The sequence below is a fragment of the Diceros bicornis genome, chromosome 4, assembly GCF_020826845.1.
Source record: "Diceros bicornis minor isolate mBicDic1 chromosome 4, mDicBic1.mat.cur, whole genome shotgun sequence".
NCBI classification, from domain to species: Eukaryota; Metazoa; Chordata; class Mammalia; order Perissodactyla; family Rhinocerotidae; genus Diceros; species Diceros bicornis.
Genome location: NC_080743.1, coordinates 53,584,541 through 53,591,149, shown reverse-complemented (window position 1 = coordinate 53,591,149; position 6,609 = coordinate 53,584,541).

Below are 6,609 nucleotides of genomic sequence, written 5' to 3'. Positions count from 1 at the left end.
GACTCAGGGAACAGTTGCAGTTTGAGTTCAAAAGCAGTCTGCTGGAAGAATTCCTTCTTGCTTGGAGGAGGTCACTCTTTGTTCTATTAAAGCCTTCAATTGATTGGGTGAGGCCTGCCCACATTATGGAGGGCAATCTGCTTTACTTAAAGTCCACCAATGTAAATGTTAATCTTGTCCCAGAAACACCTTCACAGAAGCATCCAGAGTAAAGTTTGACCAATATCTGGGCACCATGGCCCAGTCAAGTTGACACATAAAATTAACCATCACATCATATGATATTCACCCTGCACAAAATCAAAGACAAAGAGAACATCTTGAAAGAAGTCTGAGGGAAAAAACACCTTGTCTATAGAGGAAGAAGGGTAAGTTCTCTTCAGAAACCATGCAAGCAAGAAGAGAGTGCAGTGAAACATAAAATGTTGAAAGTAAAACCCCCACCAACTTAGAATTCTGTGTCCTGTGAAATTATCCTTCAAAGTGAAGGAGAGAAGAGAAGTCAAGATGGCGGCGTAGGCAGACTCTGAACTCCCCTCCTCCCACAGACACAGCCAATTTACAACTACTCTTGGAAAAATTACCCCTGAGAGAGAAATGAAAACTGGATATGAGGACCTCTTGCAACAAACGACAATCCTAATTGAGGTGGAAGAGGCAGAAATTCCCTTCTTGAGAGAAAAAACACCACCTTCACCAGCCGCAGCGCTTCACGGCCTGAGAGCAGCCCAAAGGTACGCAGCCCTCCCTGGAGGAGCGGGACCCTGACCAGGGTAGTGCCCCTGCTGTAGGTATTTTGTGGACCCAGCACAATCAAGACAAGTGGCATAATATCTGACTTTGCTTGCTACCAAAACATTGGGGAGTACCCCCAGAAAAGCTAGTTCACAAAGAAATTAAAACCAGCTCATAAAGGGCCCACACCCAAACTCACCTGTTTCAGAAAGCAACCTAAAATCAGCAGAAAGAAAGGTACACAGCCCTTTGGGAAAACGAGACTCACCTGATAGGCTCTGAGTGCATCTCAGTGAGAGGTGAGACCTCTCCAGGGACTGGGACATTGGGGGCAGCCATTGTTGTGATCTGGTGTGGGCATGCTGACACAGAGGCCGGCAGATGCCATTGGAGTTCTACCTGGGGCCTGCTAGCCCAGGGTCTGCCCCACCCACTAGAGCACCAATTTAATCCAGCTCAGCCAAGGCAAGCAGCCCACCCTAGGGACTGGCCCCACCCAACAACAAGCCCTCAGGCAACTTGTGGGCTTGTTAAGGGAACTGCCTGGATCCTCCACAGCCTGGTGACTGGGTCTGCCTCTGTAGGGCAGGGTGTGTGCAAGGAGTGGGAGGAGAGTGTGGGGGTGGTGGTGGAGAGTGTGGGACTCCCACCTTGGATAGATTGGGTCAACTTCAGGAGGTGGAGGCGTGCACACGGGGCCGGACTGTGTTGACCGTGTGTGTGGACCTGTAGGCGGTGGGGCTTGTCAGCTGCAGAAGACTTGTGCTTCTCAAAGCCCCACATAGGGGGTTTGCCCCACCTTCCAAAGCCTGAAACAATTGGGTGCTCCCATGCCTGAGGCCAGCCCCACCAGGCTGCAATCCTCAGGGAATTGACAAGGGACCTAAAGGCTAGAGGCTTACACCAATTGTAAGCCTCTGAGCCTAACAGCCTGCCACACTGGGGGCCTACTCACTTAGTAGAAATACAGCAACAGGAATGTGCTATTAGACCTTGCAGCCAACTGTACTAGGACACCCCACACACGATAAAGAGACTGAAGGGCCCACAACAACTACACGCAGCTGAGCATTACAACAGCTGGCCAGGGGCATAGCTCAGCCTCCCTGGGCACGTACAAGAAGAACACCCCACCACAACAGAAGGACACACGTAGCCCACACAGGGGTTACTCCTGGAACAATTGCGACTGGAGAGGAGAGGGAAGCACACTGCCAGGCCTCCTAAGGCATCGCTTATATAAGGTCATCTTTCTGATAGCAGGAGATGTAGCCAACCTACCTAATACATAGACACAAGCACAGGGAAAGAGACAAAATGAGGAAGCAAAGGAATACGTTCCAAGTAAGGGAACAGGACAAAACCCCAGAAAAGGAACTAAGCAAAACAGAAATGAGCAACCTACCTGACAGAGAGTTCAAACAAAGAGTGTCAACGATGCTCACTGAACTTGGGAGAAGAATGGATGAACTCAGTGAGAATGTCAACAAAGAAATGGAAGATATAAAAAAGAACCAATCAGAAATGAAGAATACAATACTGGAAATGAAAAATTCACTAGAGAGACTCAAAAGCAGAGTAGAGGATACAGAAGAATGGATCTGTGAGATGGATGAAAGACTAAAAGAAATCAATCAAGCTGAACAGATAAAAGAAAAAAGAATTAAAAAGAGTGAGGACAGTCTAAGGGACCTCCGGGACAACATCAAGCGCACTAACATCTGTGCTATAGGTGTCCCAGAAGGAGAAGAGTGAGACAAAGGGGCAGAGAATCTATTTGAATAAATAATTGCTGAAAACTTCCCTAATCTAAGGAAGGAAACAGACATCCAGGTACAGGAAGCACAGAGAGCACCAAACAAGACAAACCCAAAGAGGCCCACACCAAGACACATCATAATTAAAATGTCCAGAATTAAAGATAAACAGAGAATCCTAAAAGCCGCAAGAGAAAGTCAAGTTACATACAAAGGAAACCCCATAAGGTTATCAGCTGACTTCTCAGCAGAAACCTTACAGGCTACAAGAGAGTGGCACGATATATTTAAAGTGCTAAAAGGAAAAAACCTACAGCCAAGAATACTCTACCCAGCAAGGTTATAATTCAAAATGGAAGGAGAGATAAAAAGTTTCCCAGACAAGCAAAAATTAAAGGAGTTTGTCACCAAGAAACCAGTACTACAAGAAATGTTAAAGGGACTTATTTAAGGGGAAAAGAGAAGACCACAGATAGGAAAAATTATCTATTTCCATGATAAGAGGGTAATGGATACAAATGCACAAAAAAGAGGTTAGATATGATATCAAAAACATAAAATGTGGGAGAAGGGGAATTAAAGAGTAGAGCTTTCAGACAGAGGTCCAATTAAAGAGACTATCAACTTAATATAGACTGCTATATATGTAGGTTACTATATACGAACCCCATGGTAATCACAAACCAGAAACCTATAATAAATACACAAAAAACTAAGAGAAAGGAACCCAAACATATTACTAAATAAAGCCATCAAACCACAAGGGAAGAGAGCAAGAGAAGAAGAAAGCAACAGAGAAGAACTACTAAAACGCCAAGAAAAAAAGTTTAAAAATGGCAGTAAGTACATATTTATCAATAGCTATTTTAAACGCTAATGGACTAAATGCTCCAATTAAAAGGCATAGGGTGGCTGATTGGATAAAAAAACAAGACCCATATATATGCTGCATACAAGAGACACATTTCAGACCTAAAGACACTCACAAACTGAAAGTAAAGGGATGGAAAAAGATACTGCATGCTAATGGCAATGAAAAGAAAGCTGGGGTAGCAATACACATATCATACAAAATAGACCTTAAAACAAAAACTGTAAAAAGAGACAAAGAAGGGCACTACATAATGATCAAGGGAACAATCCAACAAGAGGACATAACACTTGTAAATATCTATGCACTCAACACAGGAGCACCTAAATATATAAAGCAATTACTAACAGACATAAAAAGAGAAATAGACAGTAACATAATAATTTTAGGGGACTTTAATACTCCACTTACACCAATGGATAGATCATCCAAACAGGAGATCAATATGGAAACATTGGCCTTAAATGACACACTAGAAGAGATGGACCTAGTAGATATATACAGAACATTTCATCCAAAAAGTGAAGAATACACTTCAATTCACATGGAACAGTCTCCAGGATTGATCACATATTAGGCCACAAAACAAGTCTCCATAAATTTAAGAAGATTGAAATAATACCAAGCATCTTTTCTGACCACAACGGTATGAAACTAGAAACCAACTATAGGAAGAAAATCAGAAAAGCCACAAGTATGTGGAGATTAAACAAAATGCTACTGAGCCACAATTGGCTCAATGAAGAAATCAAAGGAGAAAACAAAAAATACTTGGAGACAAATGAAAATGAAAATACAACATGCCAGAATTTATGGGATACAGCAAAAGCAGTTCTAAGAGGGAAGTTTATCACAATACAGGCCTATCTCAACAAACAAGAAAAATCTCAAATAAACAATTTAACAATGCACCTTGAGGAACTGGAAAAAGAAGAACAAACAAAGCCCAAAATCAGTAGAAGAAGGGAAATAATAAAAATAAGAGCAGAAATAAATGAAATAGAGACTAAAAAATAATAGAAAAAATTAATAAAACCAAGAGCTGGTTCTTTGAAAAGATAAACAAAATTGACAAACCTTTAGCTAGACTCACTAAGAAAAAAAGAGAGACGGCACAAATAAGTAAAATCAGAAATGAAAGGGGAAAAATTACAACAGACACCTCAGAAATACAAAAGATTATAAGAGAATACTATGAAAAGCTATATGCCAACAAATTTGACAATCTGGAAGAAATGGATAAATTTTTAGAATCATACAACCTTCCAAAACTGGATCAAGAAGAAACAAAGAATTTGAATAGACCAATCACCAGCAAGGAGATCAAAACGGTAATCAAAAACCTCCCCAAAAAATAAAAGTCCAGGACCAGAAGGCTTCCCTGGTGAATTCTACCAAACATTCAAAGAAGACTTAATACCTATCCTTCTCAAACTCTTCCAAAAAATTGAGGAGGGGAGGAAGCTCCCTAACTCATTCTATGAAGCTGACATTACCCTGATACCAAAACCAGACAAGGACAACATAAAAAAAGAAAATTACAGGCCAATATCACTGATGAACATCGATGCAAAAGTCCTCAACAAAATACTAGCAAATCGCATACAACAATATATTAAAAAGATTATACGCCATGATCAGGTGGGATTTATTCCAGGGATGCAGGAATGGTCCAACATTTGCAAATCAAGCAACGTGATACACCACATTAATAAAATGAAGAATAAAAATCACATGATCATCTCAATAGATGCTGAGAAAGCATTTGACAAGATACAGCATCCATTTATGATAAAAACTCTGAATAAAATGGGTAGAGAAGGAACGTACCTCAACATAATGAAGGCCAGGGCCGGCCCCGTGGCTTAGCGGTTAAGTGCGTGTGCTCCACTACCGGCGGCCCGGGTTCGGATCCCGGGCGCACAGTGACACACCACTTCTCTGGCCATGCTGAGGCCGCGTTCCGCATACAGCAACTAGAAGGATGTGCAACTATGACATGCAACTATCTGCTGGGGCTTTGGGGAGAAAAAAGGAGGAGGATTAGCACGGATGTTAGCTCAGGGCTGATCTTGCTCACAAAAAAAAATAATAAATAAATAAATAAACTCATTGCTTTAAAAAAATAATAATAATAATAATAATAAAGGCCATATATGACAAACCCATAGCTAATATCATCCTCAATGGTGAAAAACTGAAAGTATCCCTCTAAGAACAGGATGCCCACTCTCACCACTCCTATTTAACATAGTATTGGAAGTCCTAGCCAGAGCAATCAGGCAAGAAAAAGAAATAAAAGGGAACCAAATTGGAAAGGAAGAAGAGAAACTCACTATTTGCAGATGACATGATTTTATATGTAGAAAACCCTAAAGAATCCACCAAAAAACTTTTAGAAGTAATAAACAAATACAGTAAAGTTGCAGGATACAAAATCAACATACGAAAATCAGTGGCGTTTCTATATACTAACAACAAAGCAGCAGAAAGAGAAATTAAGAATACAATCCCATTTACAATTGCAACAAAAAGAATAAAATACCTAGGAATAAACTTAACCAACGAGGTGAAAGATCTGTACGCTGAAAACTATAAAACATCACTGAAAGAAATTGAAGAAGACACAAAGAAATGGAAAGATATTCCGTGCTCTTGGATTGGAAGAATTAACATAATTAAGATGTCCATACTTCCTAAAGCAATCTATAGATTCAATGCAATCCCTATCAAAGTTCCAACATTTTTCACAGAAATAGAACAAAGAATCCTAAAATTTATATGGAACAACAAAAGACCCCGAATAGCTATAGGAATCCTGAGAAAAAAGAACAAAGCTGGAGGTATCACACTCCCTGATTTCAAAATATACTACAAAGCTATAGTAACAAAACAGCTTGGTACTGGAACAAAAACAAACACACGGATCAATGGAATAGAATCAAAAGCCCAGAAATAAACCCACACATCTATTGACAGCTAATCTTCAACAAAGGAGCCAAGAACATACAATGGAGAAAGGAAAGTCTCTTCAATAAATGGTGTTGGGAAAACTGGACAGCCACATGCAAGAAAATGAAAATAGACCATTAACTTACACCATACACAAAAATTAACTCAAAATAGATTAAAGACTTGGATGTAAGACGTGAAACAATGAAACTTCTAGAAGAAAACATAGGCAGTACACTCTTCAACATCAGTCTTAGCAACATATTTTCAAGCACCATGCCTGACCAGGCAAGA